This window comes from Tupaia chinensis, unplaced genomic scaffold, assembly GCF_000334495.1.
Source record: "Tupaia chinensis unplaced genomic scaffold, TupChi_1.0 Scaffold140218_1, whole genome shotgun sequence".
In the NCBI taxonomy this organism is placed as follows: Eukaryota; Metazoa; Chordata; class Mammalia; order Scandentia; family Tupaiidae; genus Tupaia; species Tupaia belangeri.
The window spans coordinates 10599-37460 of record NW_006200097.1 but is presented as its reverse complement, the minus strand read 5'-3'; the positions used below and the strand labels follow the sequence as shown (position 1 = coordinate 37460).

Genomic DNA, 26862 nt, shown 5'->3' with positions numbered 1-26862 from the left:
AAAGTAGAATTACAGTCTCACAATGGTTCTGTGGACACTGGCTCACCTGTTGACAAAGAAATTTTTCCCTGCAACAAAGTTTTAGCTAAAAAATAATCTATGAGGATAAACGGGCAACTTATTGAAAAGGACTTTACTTCTTCCAAAGCACTAAATAAAAATCAGTTAAAAGTATTCAAAGAATAGTAAATAAAAAAATTATAGAAAGCATTCCAGGTGACAGAAAGAGAAAGAGAATCTTTTGGCTCCTCTCACTTCCAAATTGAAGGTATTTAGGAGAGACCCTGGAACTGGGCGGAGCCGAGGGACGAGGAGCAGGGATGGTGAGCAGGAACGGGGAAACGGGTTGGAGGTTCATAAATGCTTCGCTGTAGCGTCGGGGACACTGAGGCCGGCAAGGTGAGTGACTCGCCCAAGCGCACGCAGTGGAACCCAGCCCTAAGGTGGGGCGTTCTCTGCTCTGGGTTCTGCAGGCCGCCCCCACCCCGGAATCGCTCACGCGTTGCCTACCCCGCCTCTCCCGTGCACGGTTCTGCCCAGCTCCTGCCAGCTGTGTCGGGGTTCCCCGGCCCTCTCGAGGGTCCACCAAGCATCCCAGCCCAGGGCGAGAGTCAGGGGGCGAGGAAGCGCCGAGAAGGGCTCACGCCGGTTACCTGCGCCGCGCCGCGCCGCGCTCGCCCAGAGGTCTGAGGCCCCGGGAGCAGGGCGCGGGGTCACGGCCCACCCCGAGGGGCCCCGCCGCCCGCTCTCGCTGCCCGCCCGCCGCGCCGCCGCTGGTTGCCATGGGGACAGGCCCCAACTCCCGCCGGCCAGCAGCGGAGTGCGTGCGGCGGAGGCGTCCGGGCCTCCCCCAAATCTCCCGCGCCGTCTGGCAGGTGCGCGCCGCCAGTCTCCCCGCCGCACCCGGCGGCCTCCGGGCGCCTCTCCTGTGGGCCCACTGCCCAGCACCCAGTGCGCCCCAGCGTTATTGCTGAGGGAATGAAGCACCCAGAGAACCAGGGGACCGTGTGAACACTTGGGGTGCTTCGCCGCCCAGCTACTGGAGTTCCCCTGGCCGGCTTCCCTCTTACCCAAATCGGAAATGGTGTGAAAACGGAACAGTTGGGGTGAAGAGAGCCTCCTCCCTCTATCCACTAAGGCGACTTCCAGCTGGGAGGGACCGGGGTTCTTGGAAGTGCATGGCCCAGTCCTTGGTTACTCCCGTGGTGTCCGCAGTTGTGTGCCTGTCCTTCGCGGATAGCGCATCGGGTCCTTGGGAAACTCGGCCAGTTACCGCAGACAGTATTGCACCCCTTTGGGGGAGAAGGAAATAGTTTCTAAGCGGGAGAACTGGGACTGGGACGGAACTCGGAACTCGAGGCCACTGATTCCAAATTCTTTCCTTTCTTCACCAAATTCCAAGACTAATTGATGACAGAAACTCTGTCCTACCCTCCTGACTATATTCTTTCCATAGGCAGGAAAGAATATATGTATGTGTAAAATTACCAAAAAATTGTTTTCCCTATTGGTATCTTGAGTGATTTTTAAGCACTCAAATTTTGTATTTGGAAAATATTAACATGTTTATTTTTTTATAGTCTGTTTTTATAATCTTAATAGTAATCTACTTTAATGTGGTTATCTATTTAATACTGACTCATATCCCTCCATGCAGGTTCCATCTGAATTTCTTTCTTTCTTTCTTCCTTTCTTTTTTTTTTTTTTTTTTTGAGAGGTTTTTGCTATAGGGCGCGTGCGCTCGCCAGACAGACAGAGACAGAGAGACAGAAAGCGAGAAATCACCCCCCAGGGGGGATGGTCACGCCGCAATCCCTTCTCCTCCACTCTCCTCTCGGGATCTTGGGCATGGACGCACATGTGCCTTGCGTGAGTTTAAGCCACCAGGTCTGGGACGCGAACCATGGTCGACTACGTGGGAGTCCAGCGACATAGCCATTATGCTAACTGCTGGTCCCACCATCTGAATTTCTTAAAACCATTTGCTGTTTCTTGACAAATTGGATTTCACGGATGAATTGTGTACAGTAACCTAGGATATTAGTTCTAATAAGTGTTTCGGAACTCTCATATCATGATTGAAGGAAGAGACTAATCATTTCATCTTAACTTGAAACTTTCCATTATTCTGAAACCTTAGTCATACACTTTATTCTTGTCTAAATTGAATAGGTCAATGTATTTTTCCTGACCCAAGGAAGAGAAATGGAACAGGAATGAAATTTAATGAAGTTTCAGGGTGCCTGAGATCACTCGACGCTGTGTAACTCTTTACCACCAGTAAGTACTTGCACACTCATTATTTCTTTAGGGGCTTGGGAATACCCTGCTAGGCCAAGTGTTACAGGTGTTATTAATGGCTGCTCATAGCAGGTTAGGAAAATCAGGCTTAGAAAATAAAGGAGGGACCAGCAGATGGCGTCACGATTATGTCGCTGGACTCCCACATAGCTGACTGTGGTCCAAGTTCCAGACCCAGTGGCTTAAAACATGCTGGATGGGTGTGCCTGTGTGCCTAAACTTCCCAGAGGCGAATGGAGGTAAAGGGATTGCTGCATGGCCATACCCCCGGGGAGTGATTTCTCACTCTCTGTCTCTCTGTCTCTCCAGCAACCATACATGCCCTTATAGCAAAAATCTCTAGGAAAAAGAAAATAAAAGATTTGTCCAAGAGGTTACATCTTGTTCAAATGCAACTAAGACATGAGCCTTGGTCATCTTATTCCAAATCCAGTGCTCTTCAAACTTCGTCTAAAAAGTTAGATTGAGTAGGTTTCTTTAGTAGTCAAGATCTTCTGTAGGTAAATGTAGAGTTCATATTTTTTACAAGAAAAATAGATGTGGGAAGGGCTTATAAAACATGTGAGAAGGGGACCAGCAGATGGTGTAATGGATTTGTTACTGGACTCCCATGAAGTTGACTGTGGTTCAAGTCCCAGCCTCAGTGGCTTAATACTCATGCCAGGTGTGTGTGCGTGCATGCCCAAAATCCTGAGAGGAGACTGGAGGAGAAGGGATTGTGGCGTGACCATTCTCCTTGGGAGGTGATTTCTCGCTTTCTGTTGCTCTGTTTCTCTCTCACAAGTGCACGTGCCCTATAGCAAAAATCTCTCTCTTAAAAAAAATGTGAGAAGAAACATACTGCACTGGATTTTAGGAAAATTTGAATATAGAATAGAAACACCACAGTCAGGTCACTAGGAATCACGGCTTTCATTTCAGGTTGAGAGTTAAAACTTAAAATGCAAAGACCTCACCCACAGTAAGAAGTAACCACAAGGACTTAGAAACACAAAATAGATCTACTATTGGAATCTTTCAGGTGAACTTTTCTTTTCTTTATTTTTTTTGCTATAGAGTGTGTACACTCTCCAGAAAGACAGAGAGAGACAGAGAGACAAAAAGTGAGAAATCACCCCCCAGGGGGTATGGCCATGCTGCAATCCTTCTTCTCCATTCTCCTCTTGAGATCTTGGACATGCACATGTGTCGGGTGTGAGTTTAAGCCACCGGGTCCGGGACTCGAACTGCAGTCAACTACATGGGAGTCCAGAGACATAGCCATTATGCTAACTGCTGGTCCCCAGGTGAACTTGTTTTGATAGGGAAGATGGAATCAGGAAGGCCCTAAGTATAAAGGAGTGTGACCAGGGTGGACAGCTTCCTTAAGGACAGGTGAGGGGTAACAGGAGAACTGGGCCCTGAAAGTGAACTGGAGGACACGGTAGAGTCAGGGTAAATACAAAACATAACCAGAAATGGTCGAAAGAGTATGTAGGAGGCATAAATGACTGAAGAATGAAAATGGCCTATGGAAGAAAAGCTAAAGGATCAATTATATAGAATAAATAGAAGTCATAGCAAGAGACTATGATTTTTAATCATTGAAAATGCTTTGTAACAAAATTTATCAATTTTTCATGGCAAAATTGATGATAGCAATTTATGATATGCATGAAAAATGAATATGGAACTTTTTAACATGCGTGGCTATATAAAATAACTTAATGTTTGTCTTTGTATCAAAAGAAATATTTATTTTTATATTACTTTCAAAAGCAAGTTCAAAATTATGTGTATATTACAGTAAAAGTCTAAGTATATCCTATGCATGGAGAATACTTTAGAAAAATTTGTTAACATAATCCTAAAATAATTGTAGAATTGGGTGGGTAGGAACTTTAGCGGTAACATGCCACTCAAGAGATGCTGGATCCATGTGGGAGACAGCCAGTTTGGTTTGGTTCCCTAGATGATCTGTGTATGCTAGGCACATATGCTCACTATCCTGAAAGGCAGAGAGGGCTAGTGGGGGGTGTGGATTGCAGAGTGAGATCTTGTTGAGAGTGCTCTCAGTGTCTTTCTCACTCTCTTTGTCTCTGTTTCTCTGTCTCTCATTCTCATGAATGAAGTAAATACACTTCAAGTTGTTTTTTTAAATCTCCAGTCCTAGCCAAAATCAGCCCCCTTTTCAAGGAGCCCTGGTTCCTTTTATTAAGAGTGAATTAGGGCCAACCGTAAGTGACTCAGATGATAGTATTACCAGTCTATAAGGCTGGAAGCCATATGGGCGACTGCAGGCTCAAATCTGAAGAAACATGGGCCTCACATGAACAAGATCCTGGTTGGCTAGAGAACTGGGAGAAGGAGATTGTGAAGTGACAAGACCCTGTTGACAGCGCCTTTCTCTCTTTCTCTCTCTCTCCCTCTAAACTCTCTCTCTCTCATGAAAGAAATAATAATAATAATGAAGAATAATAAAAAAGAATGAGTTAGGAATCAATAACTGGGCACTAGATGTGCTCTTTGCTATTCGAGGTCATTGCTCTATAGCCTCTCAGTTACAGAGCAAGAAAATAGACAAATATTTGTACAAATATAACTATTTTTCTCTCTATTTGCATCTCTATATGGGCGACTGCAGGCTCAAATCTGAAGAAACATGGGCCTCACATGAACAAGATCCTGGTTGGCTAGAGAACTGGGAGAAGGAGATTGTGAAGTGACAAGACCCTGTTGACAGCGCCTTTCTCTCTTTCTCTCTCTCTCCCTCTAAACTCTCTCTCTCTCATGAAAGAAATAATAATAATAAAGGATAATAAAAAAGAATGAGTTAGGAATCAATAACTGGGCACTAGATGTGCTCTTTGCTATTCGAGGTCATTGCTCTATAGCCTCTCAGTTACAGAGCAAGAAAATAGACAAATATTTGTACAAATATAACTATTTTTTCTCTCTATTTGCATCTCTATTAAGCTGAGTTTACACTGATACCTCCAACTTTGCTACCCACAGGGATCATTCTAGCTTTCTCCCCTTGTTTATTCATAAACTCCCACTCCAACAGTGAAAACCGGCTCCCACCATCTGACACCCGTTTACTTAATCATGCAACCATAGTCTATAGGGATAACAGTATCAGAACTCTTCACCTGTACCCTGTGGGAAGCAGGTTTATCACTTAACTTACAGTGCTTATATATAGTGACTTTTGCCTAAGTCTTACATCTTCTACTTATTTCCAGAGTTACTTAGATCAGTGCCATTTCCCTCCACCTGGTTCAGGGAGGTTGTTTCACACATCCGTAATATATTCATAGTTAGATTGTTTTGTCACATTCCAGATTTTCTCCTGGGATCTTCCAAACTTCAAAAAAACTTTTTAAAATTGTAGGCATTATGGTTCACCATTTGTGTCTTATTTACTCTCATAGCGAAGGTAACTTACCTCTGGAATCCACTTTATGCAGATGAAGTCTCCTATTAGTGGCTAAGGTGTTGGACTCCCACATGGCCTACCATGGTTCAAGTCCTAGCCCTGGTGGCTTTGGAAATCACAGCAGGCATGTGTGCGTACATGTCCAAAACTCCAAGAGGAGAATGGAGGAGGAGGGATTACAGTGTGGCCAACCCCCTGGGGGTGATTTCTCACTTTGACTCTCACTGTCTCTGTCTCTCTGGCAAGTGCATGTGCCCTATGGCAAAAACCAAGGATTCTTCCCTTGGCTTTACTTGCAAATGTACTTCTGCATTTAGCCATCACATTATAATCTAATCAAAAGTGTTTCCAGAAATAAGAATTTTTCTACATTATTTTAATAGTTTTTCATATTTCATTCTATATAAATATCTTTGAAGTTCTCTAAGTTCTTCATTTTTGAAACAGGAAAGGTAAAAATTGTGAATGGATTAAATAAAGACCCATGATCACATTCCATCTGTTATAAATAGGGATGTTAGGGAACAATGAAGGAATATAATGTAGCCATTTATAAATAAGAGGATATGTCCATAAGATATATTCAGGACACAGAATTCTGTATTAGGAGGTCCAGTTATTGTTACTGGGTATTGTTGTTATTTAATGTCATTGAAAGAACCTCCGTGAATTGAGAATGACTTTTTGTGCATCTCTGTGAGTCATGTTTTCTGGCTACCTGCAAACAATGGTTAACAGGCAGCTGGCTGAATGCAACTGAGCTAGAAATATAGGAACAAGTACTTCAAACACGTATTCATGCATAAACATTCTGCCATCGCTGTGAGAGACTGCGGCACCTGTTTGAGAGAGATACCGGTGTTTTATCCATTCCAGTGTCACCCTTCAATGATCATGTGGAACAACACGCGGGTTGAAGAAAAATGACTCCCAGGACCCTCGTTACTTAGGTGTGTGTCGCAGGACTGCTTGTCATGTTGCCAGCGTTCTGCCTTTTTGTTCCTGATATAAAGCGTGTTCACGTCATCGCAGCTGCTGCTAGGTATGAGTTGTTACGCCTGTAGTGAAACGTTATTTTAGGACACATCTGAGTTCAGCATTGAGGGAACATGAGTTTGTCACATTCGATAGGGGAAACAAAGCAGCAATTCTCTCTTTTCCTTTTCCCAGTTTAAAATGGTGAAAACAGTTAACATGTCTCAGAAAAGGAAGCAGAGAAATGGTTGCCCATGCCGCCTAGTTCCCAGTGCCCTCACGTGCAACGCTGTTTACTCCTCACCTGGCTGTGCTCCACATGCTGTGATTCGGCACCAGGCTGCTTAGAAAACAACGTTCGACGATTTAGGGGAGCGCTCTTCTCCAAAACATAAATTTACAGCATCCTGATGGAACATTTCGGAATGTCAATGGAAAGAAAGCATATTTGCCTTCAGTCTGTGGTGACCTCCACATCCAGAAACCCCAGACATCTTGGCAAGTTTGTCAACTGCTTTGTTAAGAAGCCATTGGTCTCATGATAGTTGTGCCATGTTAGAATTCATTATGCATTCCTATTTCTGAACTGCCTGGGAGAATTTTCTCAGCTTGATGTAAATCCTTAGATGGGAGAGACTGATCATTGTGAGAAGAAACCACATTTCCTCCTTTTCCCTTTACTTAGTTAAACATTTCAATGGCGTTTTCTCATTTTAACTGGGTATAAGGCACTTGCCCATTGGGGGTTGAATTAAGTCTGTAAACCATCAAGGAAAAGAAAATGTTTATTCTCCTGTCCTAGTCGTTTTTGAAAATGAGTCAACAGCAGTAAGTAGCTGCCCTCCCAGGCAGAAAAAACATAATTCCAATATCTAACATGTAAGATGGTGGGATATTTTTTGTTTTCTTGAACGTTCTTTTTTTTTGAACATGCAGTATGAGAAAACAGTGATACAAATGATTTCTTTTTTTAAGTGTATTTATTTCTCCCACAAGTGAGAGAGGCAGAGAAAGACAAAGATTCAGCGCTTTAAGATTAGTCCAATTCGTCCCCTGGCTACAAATTATTTACATTATTTACACAGGGAAAATATATTATCCCCTTCCAAATCCACCCCCAAACCCCAGGTCTCAACTCTTTATAGCATTAGCTTAAAGTGTAGAAACTCGTCATCTTACTCAGTTCCAAGTGCAGAGGTGGTTTCTCTAGTGTTGTTCCTTAAGTTGCAATTCTATGAGTACTGTTCCTTTTATCTCAAGCCCTGGGAGCTAAAAAGATAAATTATTGACCCATATACTCACTCAAAATACATTTGTGAAGCAGGCCTAAGATAACTACTCGAGACAATCCTGTTCAAAAAGAGAAATCATGGGAAGCCCAAAGCAAGCAGTAGTTCAGGATTCTGGGATCCACCTTAGGCACATGTTAGAAATTACTTGGCTCTAACTCGAGGAATTGCCTCAAGAATGATTCTCTGTGGCTCTAGCCTCCTCCTTCTCCTGGATTCTTGGTTCTTTCCTCTGATTCATTCTTCCTTTTCATGGAAAGATGGCCTGTTCTGTAGATATATAATTTTCTCAGTAAAAAAATTGGGGTTCCTGGGCCAGCAGGTGGGATGGTGAATGTGCTGAACTCCCGTATGAACCTCCATGGTTTGAGTCCTGGACCTGTGGCTTGCTTTCTCGCTTTCCCTCTCTCTCTTGTGAGTGTGCATGCCCTATAAATTAAAAATAAACAACAATAATAAATCAAATTAAATTAATAGTTCTTTTTAAAAAGTTGGGGTTCCAAAAGCCTCTTTTCATTGTGTGGTATCTTAGTCCCCTTCAGTCTAAGCTGAGGGTACTTCTGTCAATATAATTAGTTTTAGAAACCTTGTGGGTCTCCTGTAAATTGTATTTTAGGGTTCACTTGATTAGGCAAAAGCCATACCCATAAATCTCTTCAGGGCAAGTTCTCTACCTTGGGCTTTTGCTGAACTGTGGAAGAACAAGATCCTTAAGCTTCCTTGAAGCACTGTTATTTGACTAAGGGATTCTCAGGGGTGCCAGTGTAGGTCCGAGGTTGTAAACGAAGCATTTTTTATTTACCTGCATTTAATCTTTGCTGGGATGCCTGTAGTTCTTTCTCTTTTATTGTCAGAAGTTGTGATTTTGACCACTGTTCTCAAAAGCATAGCATCACCATGAACTAACAACCCTGAGTATTACCATGGCAAATTCCCAGAGAATAGCTAAAGAACCTCTAAATGGCTGACTCTGGAGTGCAAAATCAGGAGTGGGAAGAGGTAGATAAAGTGACTAATGATTTTTATTATAAGCCATTGGTAAGTATTTGACTGTCTAACCATGTACATGTATAAGTTTGATAAAAATTAAAATTGAAACAAAAATAGAGAAAACAAAGAGACCATGAGGACTATTTTGTAGAGAGTATAAAGGCACCCCAGGGGTGCTGCCAGTCTTTATTTTGTCCGCAGGAGACATTACTAATAGATAATAGCTCTCTTTTCTTCCAGAGCCTGGAGACAGACTCACAATCCTTCCCAATATTTATTCTTAGGGATTGCAAAGTTGAGTCTTCAAATGAAAACTGTGAGTCTTGGCCTAAGAGAAAATCCTCATTCTCTTATAGTCCTGGCCTTCATTTCTGAACGTAAGTGAAAGCAAACCCAGAACATGTATTACAGTGTGGAGAACTAGAACATACATCCCTGTATACCCAGTTCTGAAAAACACCTTAATTGAAAGGTGCTAGTTACTAATGTAGAAGTCCATTACTCCAGCAAAATTGCTACTGTTGAAAAGTAAAAGCCATGGAGAATTTTTTTCCTGAACATTAAGAAAGATATACTTTGAAGGTTTATGGTACTGTGATTAATAGAATTTTATTAGCTGTTGTTTTTAAAGTAGTTCATACTCTTCATTAGTAATACTGGCATAATATTTCATAAAAAAATCATGTTTGTTCAGGTCAACATACAGTTAATTCACACTCGAAGATGAGGTTACTCTGACAACATGACAATTTAATGAGATTTGGACAGCTTCAGAAAAGGGGTTGTTAAAAGGAAGAGAAAGAAATGCCTGGTGATAGAAAAACAGAATACCAGAATTATCTGGACAATGTTTAACGGCCATTTGCAAGGACTTATTGTCACTCTTTTACCATGGTTTTTGGTCTTTTTTTTTGTTTGTTTCTTTCTTCTTCCATTTCCACTATTACAGTGGTGGGATTATTTGTTCTGTGAGGAAAATGAGTTTCTGTACAAGATTCACAAAGCATACTTACATCCATCAAGCACAGGATCTGTTAAAATCTCCTGACATTTTTCTATGGCACTTTTACAGTCCCTGGAATTTGATTATATCTGCCTCATCTTTACATTTATTAAGCACATGGCTTACATGTGAGGGCAGAAGGTTGTAGCATGAGTTTTCTGGCCCGCGGAGTCTCAGAGGGGGATTGTAGCGCAGCTCTTTGAGGGGAGGGCCTAAGGAGTTCGTGGTAAATGAAGTATAGGGTAATGGTACGGTGTTAGAAAAAAGCACCAGAGAACAAGGACCCTGAATTCTGCCAAACCAGTGGTGTGACATTGGACAGACAAATCACTTAACCTGTGAATCTCATTTCTCGGGAAATGAGGTGGTTAGGTTTACTGATCTCCAAAATTCTTCCTTGCAACACATTTCCTTGATAAATCTTTGAGATTCCTATCAATGAGTGTTTAGGTGTGGAAAGGATGCAGGTTGTGCTTCTGTTGCTCAGCCATAAGGCACTGCTCAAGAGGAGTTGGATCCCATGTGGAAATCGTGGTTGGAACCCCTGGCTGAGACAGCCCGAAATAGACCAGGCATGCGCCTGAGTGCCTGAGATCTGGCAGGCTGGAGGACTGGAGGGAGGGGACTGTGGTGTGACCAGATCTTGTGGGGAGTACTCTTCTTTCCCCCTCTCTTTCTCTGTCACTCTCATGGGCACATGCATGAATAAAGCAAAAACAAAAACAAAAACAAGGTAAGAGTGGGGTAACCTGCATTCTCTAAAGAAAACCAAAAAGCATGACTGATAGTAAGAGCAATGCCAGGATAGAAGCAGGGAACACAGGAACCTATTTTGGAAGTTTGAGGGCAGCACAGTTATGTCTAGTCATAGAGAGGCATTAAGAAACTGAGTACAGGCTGGCTCTGTGGCCTGCTGGATAAGGCAGCCAGATCCCATGTTACCAATTGAGTGGTTTGAATCCCGAACCGGCAGCCTGAGAAGTGCACTGGGCTCATGTGCGTGCCCAAACTCCCGAAAGAAGGGAGAAATGGAGAGAGGACTGTGGCATGACCATTCTCCATGGCAGGGTGCATTCTCCTCGCCCACTCTTTCTGTCTCTCTCTGGCAAAAATACGTGTTCTCCAACAGTTGAAGAAGAAGAAAAAGGGGAGGAGGAGGAAGAAGAGGAAGAAGAAGGTGAAGGAGAAGAAAGAGGAGGATGAAGAAGGAAGAAGAAGAAAGAAGGAGAAACAGCAGCAGCAGTAGCAGCTGAGTTCCATTTAGAAAATATCTTATAGAGGGACCAGCAGTTAGCGAATGGCTATGTCACTGGATTTCCATGTAGTCTACTGCAGTTCAAGTCCTGGACCCAGTGGCTTAAACTCATGCTGGGCACATGTGTGTGCGTGTCCAAGATCCCAAGAGGAGAATGGAAGAGAAGAGATTGTGGCATGGCCATCCTCCCTGGGGGTGATTTCTTGCTTTTTGTCTCTCTGTCTCTCTGTCTTTCTGGGGAGCACATGCGCCCTATAGCAAAAATCTCTCCAAAAAAAAGAAAAAGAAAATATCTTATAGAGACTATCTGTATAAAGAATAAAATCTCAATAAAAGTGAAATAAGATCCCTAAAGGCATGAACTGAAACATATTATCATTTGTTTCATTTGTTTGTTTATAGACCATGTTTACAGTTTACCATGGGATAGTATACTTTTTTTTTTTTTTTTTTTGCTGTAGTGTTTGTGTTCCCACTGGAGAGAAACAGAGAGAGACAGTGAGAGAGAAAGTGAGAAATCAGGGGAATGGCCATCCCACACTCCCTTCTCCTCTGTTCTCTCCTCTCAGGATCTTGGGCAGGCACACACACCTGCCCTGTGTGATTTTTTTTTTTTTGGAGAGATTTTCACTGTAGGGCGCGTGTGCTCGCCAGACAGAGAGAGACATAGAGACAGAAAGCGAGAAATCACCCCCCAGGGGGGATGGTCACGCCGCAATCCCTTCTCCTCCATTCTCCTCTCGGGATCTTGGGCATGCACGCACACGCGCCCGGCGTGAGTTTTAAGCCACCGGGTCCAGGACACGAACCGCGGTCGACTACGTGGGAGTCCAGCGACATAGCCATTACGCTAACTGCTGGTTCCCCCCTGTGTGATTTTTAAGCCGTTCAGTCTGGGGCTCAAACTGTGGTGAGCCACGTGGGAGTCTAGTGCCTTAACCACCTTGTCACCTTCTGGCCCAGGAATAGTACACCTTCTTTGATAAGGAGTTTTAGCCTGGTGGAGTAGGATACGAGATGGTAATACAGATCATAACCTGAGCCCTGGCTAATCTGGGTAATCAGTCATTCTTTATTTGAGGTTCACTATCAGTTAAATTGAGGGTGTAGCATTTGCTTTTTAGTACCCTATCAGGGAAACATTTCAGCAGACAGATTAGAGACAAAGGCTCTTGAGTCAGGCAGAATTGGATTTAAACCCTGGCTTCATCATTCATTGTTTGTGCGTCCTTGGGGAAATTAAATAAGTCTAAACTTAGTTTCCTCATCTCTAAACAAGGTTTACTTCTCCCTTGTAGAAAATAGTCTGATGATAGGCAGCCCAGGAATGGCAAGGTCCCCCATTTGTCAGAGAACAAGGTTCCTTTCAGCTCAATGTGTGGACTTCACTCGATATTTGCACAAGATGACTGCTGGATCTCACCGTATCAAGTTGGAGTTCCAGGCAGCAAGCCGATGGGAGGCGTCCAGGAAGGATAGTACTGCCCTCCACACCATTTGTGTCTTATTGTTGAAAATGAGGCCAATTGGCCACATCTAGCTGTAAGGAAGACTGAAATGTAGTATTTAGGTGGGCAGCAATTTATCCAGCATTTTACTACCATTGAGGGAATAAAACAGCTATCATAAAGGAATTAGTAGTTGCTAACAGTAAAATGAAATGGCATGGCAGGGATGAGGCTGAGAGCAAAGCTATTCTTTCTTTTTTTTTTTTTTTTTTTTTTTTTTGGGGGGATTTTTTTTTGATGGGGGGGTGCGTGTGCTCGCCAGAAAGACAGAGAGAGACAGAGAGACAGAAAGTGAGAAATCACCCCCTGGGGGGATGGCCACACCACAGTTCCTTCTCTTCCATTCTCCTCTTGGGATCTTGGGCATGCATGCACACGCACCCAGTGTGAGGTTAAGCCACTGGGTCTGAGACTTGAACTGCTGTCGGCTATATGGGAGTCCAGTACATAGCCCTTATGCCATCTGCTGGTCCCCAAAGCTGTTATTTCTTAAAGGAAGAAAGCAAGAACAAGGTGACTTATGCAGCACCAATGATCACAAAGGCAAGGGTACACTCACACAGTGTATTTGCTTTGCTTCATGAAGATCTGTTCACATTTGCACATGTGCACACAGAAGTGTATACATATACCTAAGTGCACACGACACACACTGGGTCAGAAATGTGGTTCAGCTCTAAATAGTTTGGTCACAGAGTTTTGTTTTGTTTTTTAGAGGTTTTTGCTTGAGGGCATGTGCGCTCACTGAAGAGACAGAGACAGAGACAGTGGGACGGAAAGTGAGAAATCACCTCCTTACCCCAGGTGGGATGGCCACCTCGCAATCCCTTTCCTCCATTCTCCTCCTGGGATTTTGGGCGCGCACACACATGGGTCTGGCGTGAGTTTCAAGGCACCTGGACTCAAACCACAGTCGGTCATGTGAGAGTCCAGCAATGTAACCCCTATGTCATCTGCTGGCCCTGGTCACAGAGTTTAATGGTAAATATAAAGCACTGTCAATTCAAAAATCCAGGTGATTCAGCTTTCTGTTTAATAATAAAACCTGAAACACTTAAACATATTTTAAAACAAAAACTCTTGTATCGTGCTATAAAAGTTTTCAAATTCAGGAGAACTCTACGTAGTCTGTGATGCCACAGATTTTTGGAGATTTGAGATTTTTTTTTTTTAAGAGCTAAGATTTAAATATATAAAGCCATAGTCAAACTAACTTCAGCCATTCAATTACTGTTTTGGACAACATGTATATATGTCAATCAGAGACTAGTTTTCAGATCCCCAGGGGAACAGTTCATTAAAATAAAATATTCCAGAGGGTTTTAGCATTAGCAAAGAACAAACTGATGAAATCTATGACACTGTTAGATTTCCATCTGTTCCAGGAGTTACAGAGGGTACACGTGGGGTTATCCAGGCACTATTTCGAAATGAAGTGAGTTATCGGGACTGTTAATCATCTGCGGACTCACTATGGGAAGAAGACACGGTGCCAGGTGCAGTATAGCAGATGCTGTCCCCAATTTACCAGGATCATGTCACAATTCATTCCCATTATGGCAGTCTGGTGTTCAAAATCTGCTCAAAACTAGACAAACATATGCCGGGTGGCTGCTAGGTAAGCACGTTTCTCAGAGTACTACATTATACTTAGCAGGTTGCTGGGTACATCAATTTATTCCTGATCTGCAAGAATAATTTGGAATTGTCTATGTGCATCCATGTCAAAACCTCACAGTCCTAGAGAATAGACTAGGATGAAACACAGAGGCTTGCCAGGACCGTGACAGAGCACTTCACATTTGATGCTAATATATTGTAAAGGAGGTGCTAATGAATTACAAATGGTGCCACACAGTCTTTGCACATTGTCATATTAATTCAAGATTTCAGAATTTTAAGATGTATTTTCAATGTGATTCAAGTGTATAAATATTAAGGAGGCATTAACCTTTATCAAAATGATTTTTTCTCATGTTAAAAGATCAAAATTGAACATAACAGGGCATACAATTTGACTTTGCTGTGAAGTGGTTGATGAGAAGAACAGTATCTCCCCAAAATGAGTCATAAAACTGCGAAACCTTTCATTTACACTTCTTGGGAATGGCAGCCAGGGGTGGGGGTGGGGTATTGCAAGGAGTAGGGATGAGTAAATTGAAGGATGTCAGTTCTTTAATTAACATGCTGCTTGTCATTCTTCAGCACAGAAAATAACAAAAGCCTGTAGGCACTAAATAAAAGGAGCCTTGGAGAGTTTTCTCATCCCAGACAACCTACAGAGTTTGTATCAATTTGGAGTCACTGATGCAAACATTTTCTTCAAATAGTTTATTTGTTTTCTACCCACATGGTATCAACAAGAATGTTTTCAAGGTCAAACGAATATTTTGATAAGTCAGAATGTGGGATTCCATGAACTGGCCTCCTTGAGGCTGAGCAGGGACCTTGGTGAAGCAAATTGAAGCTTAAGCTCAAGTCCTCAGACCAGTGATTCAGTTACACAGCTATCAATTCCCTTAAGGAAAAAAAAAAAAAAAAAAAAAAAAAAACCCCAAAAAAAAAAAAAACCTTTCCTCCTCAAACCAACAATGTTTTTAGTTGCAAGGCTTTTAAACCCTCAGCCGTATTTCTTTTTTCTTTTTTTTTTTTCTTTTTCTTTTTTTGGAGAGGTTTTTGCTATAGGGCACGTGCGCTCGCCAGACAGAGAAAGAGACAGAAAGCGAGAAATCACCCCGCAGGGGGGATGGTCACGCCGCAATCCCTTCCCCTCCATTCTCCTCTCGGGATCTTGGGCACGCACGTACACGCACCAGGTGTGAGTTTAAGCTGCTGGGTCCGGAACTCGAACCACGGTCAACTACGTGGGAGTCCAGCTACATAGCCATTACGCTAACTGCTGGTCCCTCCTCAGCCATATTTCTAACAAATATTCAAGTCAAATTTCCCAGGAGCCCAGACCATAAGAATTAAAACAACAACATTACCTTGTTAGAATCTTCAGTTTTGAAGGCAGCCATTTTGGGCAGCATTATAACCACATCTCTCCCACTCCATTAGGGAAGCAAATGCGTGGTTTTGTTCACAGTGACGTCACTACCCTCTGGCACAGAGTAGGTGCTCAATAAATATTTGTCAAGTAAGAAACTAGATATCAAGGATCTCTGGAAACCATCTCTTTGAATTAACTTAAGAATTATCTGGGGGTACCAGCAGTTAGCATAAGGGCTATGTCGTTGGACTCCCATGTAGTCGACCACGGTTTGCCTCCCGGACCCGGTGGCTTAAAGCTCACGCTGGGCGCGTGTGCGTGCGTGCCCAAGATCCCGAGAGGAGAATGGAGGAGAAGGGATTGCGGCATGGCCATCCCCCCCTGAGGGGTGATTTCTTGCTTTCTGTCTCTGTCTTTCTCTGTCTGGCGAGCGCACATGCCCTATAGCGAAAACCTCTCCAAAAGAAAAAGAAAGAAAAGAAAAGAAATATCTAGAGGAGTAGTAAATCACAATTAAGAGCTTGCATTGTGACCCATGTCCCAGAAACCTTTAGAAAAATGAATTACCATTATTTTAATTTGACGAGAGAGAGAGAGAGAAAGTGAGAAAGCAGGCCACCAGGTTCAGGACTTGAACCATGTCTGTCATGTTGGAGTCCAGCACCTTAACCACCATGCTACTGCCAATCACAGTCCCAGAAACTTCTAAAGGGACTTGTGAGTTTTTTGTTTTAGGAGCTTGTGAATTTTTAGCATGCTAAACACTCATTTTGCAAAAATTCTGCTTCGCAGTTATGTGCGATAAATAATTGGGGTATTTATCAACTCTGGACTATAGGAATGAATCCACATTGTAGAAACTTTCTGTATGAAAACAAAGAAGATATACTCTGTGGGGAAATAATATAAATTGTGGGACACTTTAAACTGCTATTGCATAAACAATTCTGATGGTATACTTTTTTTTTTTTTTGTCATAGGGTACATGCACTAGCTGAAGGGTGAGAGAGAGAGAATATGAGAGAAAAGTGAGAAATAACTCCCCAGGGAGGGCCATGCCTCTATTCCTTCTCCTCCATTCTCCAATTCCTTCTCCTCCATTCTCCTTCTGGGATTTTGGACACACTTGCACACATGCCCAGGCTCCTGGTCTAGGACTTGAACATGGTCTGCCATATGGGAGTCCAATGCCTTAACCACTGTGCCGCCTGCTGATCCCAGAATAATACATTTTAGCTAGCTATTTTCATCTCTTCCATTTGGAAGGGAAGTCCTTTCATGAGAACAGCCTAAACAGTAGCCATTGGAAGCATCATTGGTCTGGTCATTGCTCCGGGGCCTCTGTTTCCCCTCAGATTGATGAACAGTTCAGCAGTCCCTCTTAAACAGTCTTCCCTGCCATCCTTAAAGAGTCACCTGAAACATTTTTCACTGATGGTTGATTATGAAGGGTAACAGTGAATGGTACCACTCCCATTTGGTGATTTTTGTGATTGGTTATATTTAGGAAGCTGCCCTGTTAGGTGATGTGCCCCTGAAAGGCAGAGACAGGGTTTTTGTTTTCTTTCTTTTTCTTTCTTTCTTTCTTTTGAAAAAACAAAAATTGTTATAGGGCATGCACACTCACCACACATGAAAGAGAGACAGAGAAAGTGAGCATTCACCCCACAGGGGGGATGACCATGCACAATCCCTTCTCATCTTTCTCCTCTTGGGGTCTTGGGGACGTATATACATGCACCTAGTGTAATTTTCAAGCTTCTGGGTCTGGGACTTAAATCACACAATTGGCCATGTGGTATTTGGTGCCTTAATTTCCACACCACCTGCTAACCCGGGACAGGCTTTCCCTATCTTTTTATCCCCCATGTTTACCTAACGGCAAGTACTTGATGGATGTGTGTGCAATGAAGGATATTCCTTGAGGTGGGCTCTGAAGGATGCACACAAAGGCAGTAGGCTTAGACGGGGCTGGGGGCTGCAGGGCTGGAAGATGGTTATTAGGGAAGAAAGATCACAATGAAGGCCCAGAGGAGAGAGAGAAGGAGGGGTGCTTGGGGAACAGCAGACAGTCCAGTTGATTGAATCATGGGGCGCATGCAGGTAACGAGTGGGAGAAAGGTTTGAAAAGTGTGTTTGGGTCACATGACAAGGCCCTTGAACACCAAGGCCTCGAATGCCATTGATTTGGGCTGGCAGTGAAGGGTCTCTGAAGGCTCTTGAGTAAGACGATGATGCAGTGGGAGTTAGCATTTCTAAGATTTATCTGAAGACAGCGTGAAGCCTGGACTGAAGAGGAGAAAGACAGGAGATTAAAAAGATGCCATGTTAGTGGCTTTGCGGTAATCCAGCAAGATAATGAAAGTGTGCACATAAAGTGGTGGGAGGGAGAATCAAGAGATGTCCAGAGTTATTGATCATTTCTCCAACCACAATACAGATGATGCCATTCTAAGTATCTCGTTCTGCCTATTTTTATCACTGATGCCATGGGTAGTTAGAACAAAGTGGCATAGCTTGCCGTGTGATCATATTTCTTCACATTGGACACATCAAAATATCCACAAAGAGACCCTAAGCTTTCTAGAAATACACAGAGTGCATAGGTCATTTAACAAGCTGATAGAATTAAATGCTCTAATATAATAAAAATAAAATGGTTAACTAAAAAGCCCTGTTGGCTGGAAGTAGCACCTTCCCATAAAGACATTCATTTATTAATAAGTGAAGTTGAGAAGGTCGTGCGTTGATTTGGTATCTTTGTATAATATATGTTTGTAGTTTTTCTTTGTTTTGTTTTCAAAATACACACTAGCCTCATAAATTAATAAAATTTGGCCAAGAAATTTTGCTAGGAAGGAAATAAGCACGGGGGACTTCGGCAGTGCATGTGAAAGCCGTGATCCCTGATAACCTTAATTGCCCCGGTGATGTTAATCAGTACCCAAGCAACTGGAACTTTAAAACTGTAGCCCAACTGGGGAACCAGCAGTTAGCGTAATGGCTATGTTGCTGGACTCCTACGTAGTCGACCGCGGTTCACGTCCTGGCCCCGGTGGCTTAAAACTCATGCCGGGCACGTGTGCGTGCGTGCCCAAGATCCCGAGAGGAGAATGGAGGAGAAGGGATTGCGGCGTGACCATCCCCCCCGGGGGGTGATTTCTCGCTTTCTGTCTCTATGTCTCTCTCTGTCTGTCTGGCGAGCGCACGCGCCCTACAGTGAAAATCTCTCTCTAAAAAAAAAAAAAAAAAAAACAAAAAAACTGTAGCCCAACTGCTTCCCACAGAAGAGAATGATTTCAAAGGTATGTTTACAAAGCTTTTTCCTATAGTCTCAGTGTGATGTCTGCTTCTCTAGCATTCCTTTACCTCTTCTCCTGCCCCCAAATATGGAGCAATTTTCTGTTTCCTGGAAAGAAGTCGCTTCTGCCCCTAGTTCCAGGGAAGAAACAATGAAGCTATGTTGTGACAATGTTTCCATCACCAAATGTGTTTTCACTGCCACAGTGAACAGTTCAGGCCTTATGACCTGATGTAGAAAATCCATAAAAGATCACTAGCTTTGATTGCAAATAACAGAAACTCTGACTCAAATTAGCTAAAACAATACGGATATATATATATTCTTTTTCTCACAATAAGAAGCTTAAAGGTAGAGCAATTCCAGCCCTATCATGGTAGGGGCTCTAAGTCTCAATTCTTTCTGTCTCATAGCTAGGCATCTTAGGATTTTTCCCCTCATAACTACTACAAGGCTGCTGGTAGCCAGAAGCACAGTGTCTTTCTTTTCTCATACTAAGCAGCTGCTTGCCCTTTGATATAACTGGGCCAGTTTAGGACATTTGCTCAACCTAAGCCAAGAACAAACCAGGAGAGTATCCTTCCTGATGATTTGAAGCCATTATTCCTGACGTAATCATTGGTTAGTTGGACAGTAGAACTAAGATGAGGTAACAGTTGTCAGGATCCTGAAGACAGAGAAGGTATACAAGAAGAACAGTGTTATTTTAGGAAGGAGGAATTCTGAGGTGTGGAAAGGCGAACGCTTGAGCAAAAAGATGTTAAGATCGACGCGTCGACTGAGACAGTAATATGATTGTGATTTGTAAGGCAGATTACCCTGCAGAAATTTTAAAGTAGATGGCAGAGACAGAGGTGAGGATGGGCGGGCACTCTGGTTTGGTGACAGAGTGAGGGAGGGTTGCTGCCTCCATCACGAGCCTTTCTTTGCATGCCTGCCCCCCCCCAGTTCCCTCTTTTCTGTGATTTCACAGCATTTCCTGCCTCAAACACCATTTTTACATGGAATTATATGAGCTTTGGCTTTGTTTGCTCATCAGTCCATTCATTTATTCGTTCTTTCATTCACTCAAGGTATAAGGAGCCATCCAAGGTTCTTTGCTGGGTGCTAGGTGGAGGACAAAGCAAACATGGTCTCTGTCTTCTTGAAGCTTACAGATTCACATGGAAGAGACAGTCACTAAGCAGCTATGTAAATGTGCATGTAATTCAGATGGCGGTAAGTGCTATAAAGGAAAACTACTGGATGCTTTGAGAGCGTGAACCCGGGGTTCCTCTTAAGTTGGGCCACCAGAGGTGTTCCCATGGCAATAGTATTTAAAACAGGAAGTGTAAGTAGAGGTGAGATAGGTGAACAGGAAGAGAAACATTCCAGGCAGAAGGAGTCATATGTTTAAAGACTTTAAGTCAGCTAAAAGATCAAAGCACTTCAAGAGTTAAAAGAAGGACAGTGTGTTTGGGGCATGGTGACAGGGTCAGTGATAGGAATGAGATCAGATTAAAAATATACGCACATCACTTGGGCCTTCCAGAATGTGTTTAGATTTAAAGCTAACGATATTGGGCGATTTTTGAAGGGTTTATAGCAGAACAGTAATATCACAATTAATGAGTTAAAAGAATGCTTTCATTCCCCAGTGGACAGTGGATTGCAGAAGAGCATGAGTGGAAGAAGAAAAGAACTAGTTAGGGAGTAATCACAAAAGTCCATTCAAAAGTCCAGCAGTCATTGGCCACGGGGGTGGCTGCAGGGGAGATAAAACGAATGGTTTATAATTGTTGTCTCCCCAGATGGATCATAAGCTTCATGTCATTTGTGTATGCCAAGCATCCTGCTTGGAGAAAGCCTAGTAAGTAAATACCATGAATCAATGCATTAATTAGTTAATTAATTACATACTGTTTTAATCTCTTAAAAAGAAGAGCTGATCTATATTGTTAACTGAAGCAAGTGTATACAACTGCAGAGAAAGCAGTTATGTAGACACATAGTCAATCCTTTTCACTTGCTAAGGAGACAGACTGGTTGGCAAGATTCAGTTAGGTTACTCTGGCCATATTAACAACTAAATAATAAAGACTACATGGACACCCAGAATTCTGGCTAGTCACCCTACTGGTCCAGAGAGAACCAGTTCAACTTCAGTCAGTTTAGTATTCATTGGAGCTTTGAACACACAGTTTAGCACTATAGTATAGTTCCTAAATATTGGTATGGTTCTTGAATATTTTTATTTCATAAACCAATACTTTTTTTTTAAACAAAAATCAGGGGACTGCTTAATGTTGATAACTTTTTTATTATTAAAAATGAGCATTATAGGGGCCAGTGGGTGGCATGGCAGTTAAGGGCAATGGACTCCCACATGGTCAACTGCAGTTCAAGTCCCGGACCTAGCAGCTTGCTTTCTCACTTTCCCTTTCTCTTTCTTTCCCTGTATCTCTCTGGTCAAATTGAAAATAATAATAACAAATAAAATAAATAAATAATTCTTTAAAAAGTAAAAAAGAACAAGCATTATAACAAATAATCAAACAAACCAATTCTCAGCTGTGCCAAGTCCCTTGTTGGTTCAGTACCTGAGAGCTGTTCTCCCTGTGGTGTGAGGTGACTGTTCTGGGCTGCTTCAGTCTCGTGGCGCCTCTGTGTCAACATGCACTCTCACCGTCACCAAGGTGGGGAGCACTGGCAGAGAAATGCTTCCACATGGAAGTTGCCATGCCCCATAGTTCACTGGCTAGTTCATTCCTAACATCAATGGCAAGGAAGGCAGTTTTCCTATGTACCCAGATGAGGGCTGCTATATTAGTGGGCAGCATGAGGTCTACTGGCAGTTACACATTAGAAGTACATCAAAATAAATTTTACTTTATTCTTACTTATTATTTTATTACTAGAGGTGTGTGCTTACCAGAAAGACAGAGAGTGTAAGCACACCTAATGGGGTATGGGTCCATACTCCTTTTTTCTCCACTTCTCCATCCTATCAGAATTTTGGGCCCACACACATGCACATGTGCCCAGCATGTTTTCAAGTTGCCAGAACCAAGATTCAAACCCTAGTCAGCCATGTGATATCTGGCTCCCTACACACAGTAGTTAAGCACTCGAAATAAACTTTATATTTTGCAAGGATGAATTGATTTCATCTTGACTGAAAAATGCAATGGACTGAGTGTTTTTCTGTCTGTCCACCCACCCCGAATTCATATATAGAAACTCTAAACCCAATGTGATGTACTTGGAAATGGGGCCATGGGGGTGTAATTAGGTGATGAGGTGGAGCCCTCATAAATGGGGTTAGTGCCCTTATAAGAAAAGGCCAGAGACCTAGCTCTGTCTTTTCACCATGGGGGATATGCAACCAGGAAGAGAGCTCTTACCAGGGCTCAACCATGGTGGTACCCTGATCTTGGGCTTCTAGCCACAAGATCCTGTGTGCTGTGTGCTCCCTGCAAAACTCCAGAAAGTAGGCATTTACCACTCTCAGTTTTATAGATAAAGAGATGGAGGTACAAAGAAGGACATGATTTTTTCAGGTCACTTACAAAGCAGAAGAAAACTCTGATCTTTTAACTTCAGATGTTGTGTCCTAAACACTTAATAAGCAAATCAAAACCACACTTGAAGTAATAAACATATATAACCTTGATTTATCTTGACCCTAAGCATGCCTGGCATAAAATGAGAATTCAATGAAAAATGATAAAGTGGCCTCTATATATAAGACATGTTCCACATGGGTAGAAACCACATCTCTTTTGTTCATCATTGTATCTCATTATTCTAGTTGTGTCTGACAAATCATAGTTTTTTCTTTTTTTTTTTTTTTTGGTGAGTATTTTGCTATAGGGCACGAGCACTCACCAGAGAGAGAGAGACATAGAGACAGAAAGTGAAAAATCACCCCCCAGGGGGGATGGTCACGCTGCAATTCCTTCTCCTCCATTCTCCTCTTGGGATCTTGGGCACGCACGCACATGCGCCTGGTGTGAGTTTTAAACCACTGGTCCGGGTCGTGAACCGTGGTCGACTACATGGGAGTCCAGCGACATAGCCATTATGCTAACTGCTGGTTCCCACAAATCATAGGTTCTTTATGAACATTCATTGAATGAATGAATTTCCAAATCTTTACTTTAAACCAATGGGGAAAATATCCCCCTGATATTTTTTTTAGAGAGAATTTTGCAATAGGGCACGTACACTCACCAAAGAGATAGAGACAGAAAACAAGAAAAATTCCCCCTGGGGAGATGGCCACGCCACAATTCCTTTTATTCCATTCTCCTCTCAGGATTTGGGGCATGCATGCACATGCACCCGGTGTGAGTTTTAAGCCTCTGGGTCCGGGATTCAAATCATCATTGACTATGTAGGAGTCCAGCGATGTTACTATTCTGCCATCTGCTAGTCCCTCCTCTGATCTGTTTAAACATTAAAGTCATCTCTTAATTTGCATTCATAGAACTTTCATTCTATATATTGTCTGCTCTTCATTATGACATAAAGCAGTTAGGACATGGAAGTGTGGGTCACGGGCACAAGCCTATTTCAGTGCCGAGGCTTTCCCTAGGTGTGAGCTGAATGAATGAACGGCAAACTCACGTCTGTCATTATTCATCTGAAATAACACATCTGTGTGACTTAAACCTGCAGAGACTAGAGATTTATTACACATTAGCGATTACTTCAAACACTGGCGATTAATGAGGCATGAGAGATTACCTCAGACTTTAGTGATCTCAGGAGTTTGGTAAACACTGCAAGCTCTTCAGTCAGTTATTGAAAAGTCAGATGGCGCCACTGCAGGCCTAATTTATAGAAACTCTGGTTCTGCACCAGGGGTGGGTCTGCTCTTTTTTACTTTGAGAGGGGATTCAAAAGATGATCTGGGTAATTGCACATTGGTACTTATCCCAGTGGCATATCAAAATGTGCCAGTCAGTCACTGTTAGGATTAACCATTTGTGTGTGTGTGTGTGTGTGTGTGTGTGCATACAGGTGTATGTGTTTATATGTAGATCTTTGTGCAGGTGTGTGCAGATATGTAGGCATATGTGTGTGTAGTGGCGTGTGTGTGTCATAGTTTCTTCTTTTTTTTTTTTTTTGGTGAGTATTTTGCTATAGGGCACGAGCACTCACCAGAGAGAGAGAGACATAGAGACAGAAAGTGAAAAATCACCCCCCAGGGGGGATGGTCACGCTGCAATTCCTTCTCCTCCATTCTCCTCTTGGGATCTTGGGCACGCACGCACATGCGCCTGGTGTGAGTTTTAAACCACTGGTCCGGGTCGTGAACCGTGGTCGACTACATGGGAGTCCAGCGACATAGCCATTATGCTAACTGCTGGTTCCCACAAATCATAGGTTCTTTATGAACATTCATTGAATGAATGAATTTCCAAATCTTTACTTTAAACCAATGGGGAAAATATCCCCCTGATATTTTTTTTAGAGAGAATTTTGCAATAGGGCACGTACACTCACCAAAGAGATAGAGACAGAAAACAAGAAAAATTCCCCCTGGGGAGATGGCCACGCCACAATTCCTTTTATTCCATTCTCCTCTCAGGATTTGGGGCATGCATGCACATGCACCCGGTGTGAGTTTTAAGCCTCTGGGTCCGGGATTCAAATCATCATTGACTATGTAGGAGTCCAGCGATGTTACTATTCTGCCATCTGCTAGTCCCTCCTCTGATCTGTTTAAACATTAAAGTCATCTCTTAATTTGCATTCATAGAACTTTCATTCTATATATTGTCTGCTCTTCATTATGACATAAAGCAGTTAGGACATGGAAGTGTGGGTCACGGGCACAAGCCTATTTCAGTGCCGAGGCTTTCCCTAGGTGTGAGCTGAATGAATGAACGGCAAACTCACGTCTGTCATTATTCATCTGAAATAACACATCTGTGTGACTTAAACCTGCAGAGACTAGAGATTTATTACACATTAGCGATTACTTCAAACACTGGCGATTAATGAGGCATGAGAGATTACCTCAGACTTTAGTGATCTCAGGAGTTTGGTAAACACTGCAAGCTCTTCAGTCAGTTATTGAAAAGTCAGATGGCGCCACTGCAGGCCTAATTTATAGAAACTCTGGTTCTGCACCAGGGGTGGGTCTGCTCTTTTTTACTTTGAGAGGGGATTCAAAAGATGATCTGGGTAATTGCACATTGGTACTTATCCCAGTGGCATATCAAAATGTGCCAGTCAGTCACTGTTAGGATTAACCATTTGTGTGTGTGTGTGTGTGTGTGTGTGTGTGAGAGAGAGAGAGAGAGAGAGAGAGAGAGAGAGAGAGAGAGAGAGAGGCTGTGCAGTCTTGTATCTGAAAACCCAGAAGTTACAAGGTCACCTGTTAGTCAGCAATTAGTTTTAAGCACTCAGTATGCACAAAAGAGTACATAGGGACCAGCAGTTGGCATAATGGCTATGTCGCTGGACTCCCATGTAGTTGACTGTGGTTCGAGTCCTGGACTCGGTGGCTTAAACTCATGCCGGGACTGTGTACGTGCGTGCCCAAGATGCTGAGAGAAGAATGGAGGAGAAAGGGATTGTGGCGTGGCCATCCCCCCCCCGGGGGGGGTGATTTCTCACTTTCTCTCTGTCTCTCTCTCTGTTTTTCTGGCAAGTGCATGTGCCCTATAGCAAAAACCTCTCAAAAAAAAAAAAAAAAAGAGATCCATTAAACACTCACTGAAGTGGAGCATGGAGAAATAAGCAGAAGACATAGTCTTTGTTCTTAAGAAGGATGCAAAAACCAAATAGGGAACTACAAGAAAGTAATAAAAGAAGTCTTGAATCAAATGACAAATAAGAAGGGAGAGGCCACGGGGTACCACAAGCCTCTGGCAAGACTTCCTGGAGGAAGCAGGGCATGAGAGGTTTGGGTTTGGACTGCACACCTGCCTGTGGACTCCTGGACCCAGTTACACTGTATTTCACTCCCAGCCATTTCCAGAGCAAGCCTCATGAATTATTCATGGACTGCTTATTTGGTCCGGAATATTATTCCCCACTTTCTTTCTGGCCCAGTCTCTCCTCAAGGTCCAGTTCGAATATGGTTTCCTCTTTCAGAGCCTTCGCCTACCTCCTTGGCACCTGAGCAGAGCCAGTAGCTCCTCTCTCTGCATGCCCACAGCCCTTTGGACATGCCCCAATCCAGCACTCAGCCCACGGCAGCGCAGAGAATTGTTCCCGCGTGTTTTCCCCACTTAATGGTGCCTGGTAAGTCATGAGTTCTAATAAGTATTGTTTATATAGATGTATAGATAAATAAACTGGAGAAGCGCTTTCTATTCAGATGTTGGAACGTAATAATGTATTTTTCTATGAAAAAATGTGTCATGACTTTCCCAACAACCCAGTAATTAGAGACCAGTGGGAAATATAGAAAAATGGGTCCAGGCTTTGGAAAACCTTTTAAGAGACAAGTCCAAGAGAGGTAGGAAAGAAGGAAGAAAGAGAGGAAGAAAAAGGTATCTTTCTCTTTTGGTATATTAAGGAAGAACATCGGAGCCTTTTAATTTTGATCCAGGAAATAAAAGTCTCCCCTCCCCCATAATCCCACTTCTCAGTAGTGGTAACATATTGGTGTTTCTCCAGCAGTTTTTCTATGCATATAAAATCATTGGTAAATTTCTGTAAACATTGGTAAATTTCTCTATTTTCTTTACAAATAAAATTTCTTTGTATTTCTACTGTTCAACTGGAGAGTACCCCCAAATCTTGTCAAGAAACAAATATTGACTGTATGCTTAGAAATATAATAACACATAAAATAGACATTATCTCTGCTTTCCATAGATTTTACATAGA

The 26862-nt window shown here is 42.7% G+C and overlaps 1 protein-coding gene and 1 long non-coding RNA gene across 10 annotated transcripts in view; one reads left to right on the top strand and one right to left on the bottom strand.

The window, feature by feature from the left end:
• The window catches only part of DEUP1 (deuterosome assembly protein 1), a 95987-nt gene extending 94636 nt beyond the window's left edge, over positions 1–1351 (bottom strand). For 5 of the 6 annotated variants that reach the window (XM_006162547.3, XM_006162548.3, XM_006162549.3 and 2 more), the window contains exon 1: positions 1071–1351. The gene's annotated coding sequence lies outside the window, so the exon portion shown is untranslated. Of the gene's footprint in view, positions 1–653; positions 731–1070 lie in introns of those variants that run through there. The other variant, XM_006162545.3, reaches the window with a different exon arrangement.
• LOC102480656 (uncharacterized) lies at positions 315–26266 on the top strand. 4 transcript variants are annotated; one of them, XR_001371445.1, is made up of 5 exons: positions 1421–1472; positions 2173–2280; positions 6596–6761; positions 20106–20250; positions 26122–26266. It is a non-coding gene; the product is annotated as an uncharacterized LOC102480656 (long non-coding RNA). The 4 variants fall into 4 exon arrangements; XR_003546851.1 differs by lacking the exons at positions 1421–1472; positions 20106–20250; positions 26122–26266 and adding exons at positions 315–399; positions 6890–8374; XR_336594.2 differs by lacking the exons at positions 1421–1472; positions 20106–20250; positions 26122–26266 and adding exons at positions 800–875; positions 6890–8374.
• Positions 26267–26862: the final 596 nt, after the last annotated feature.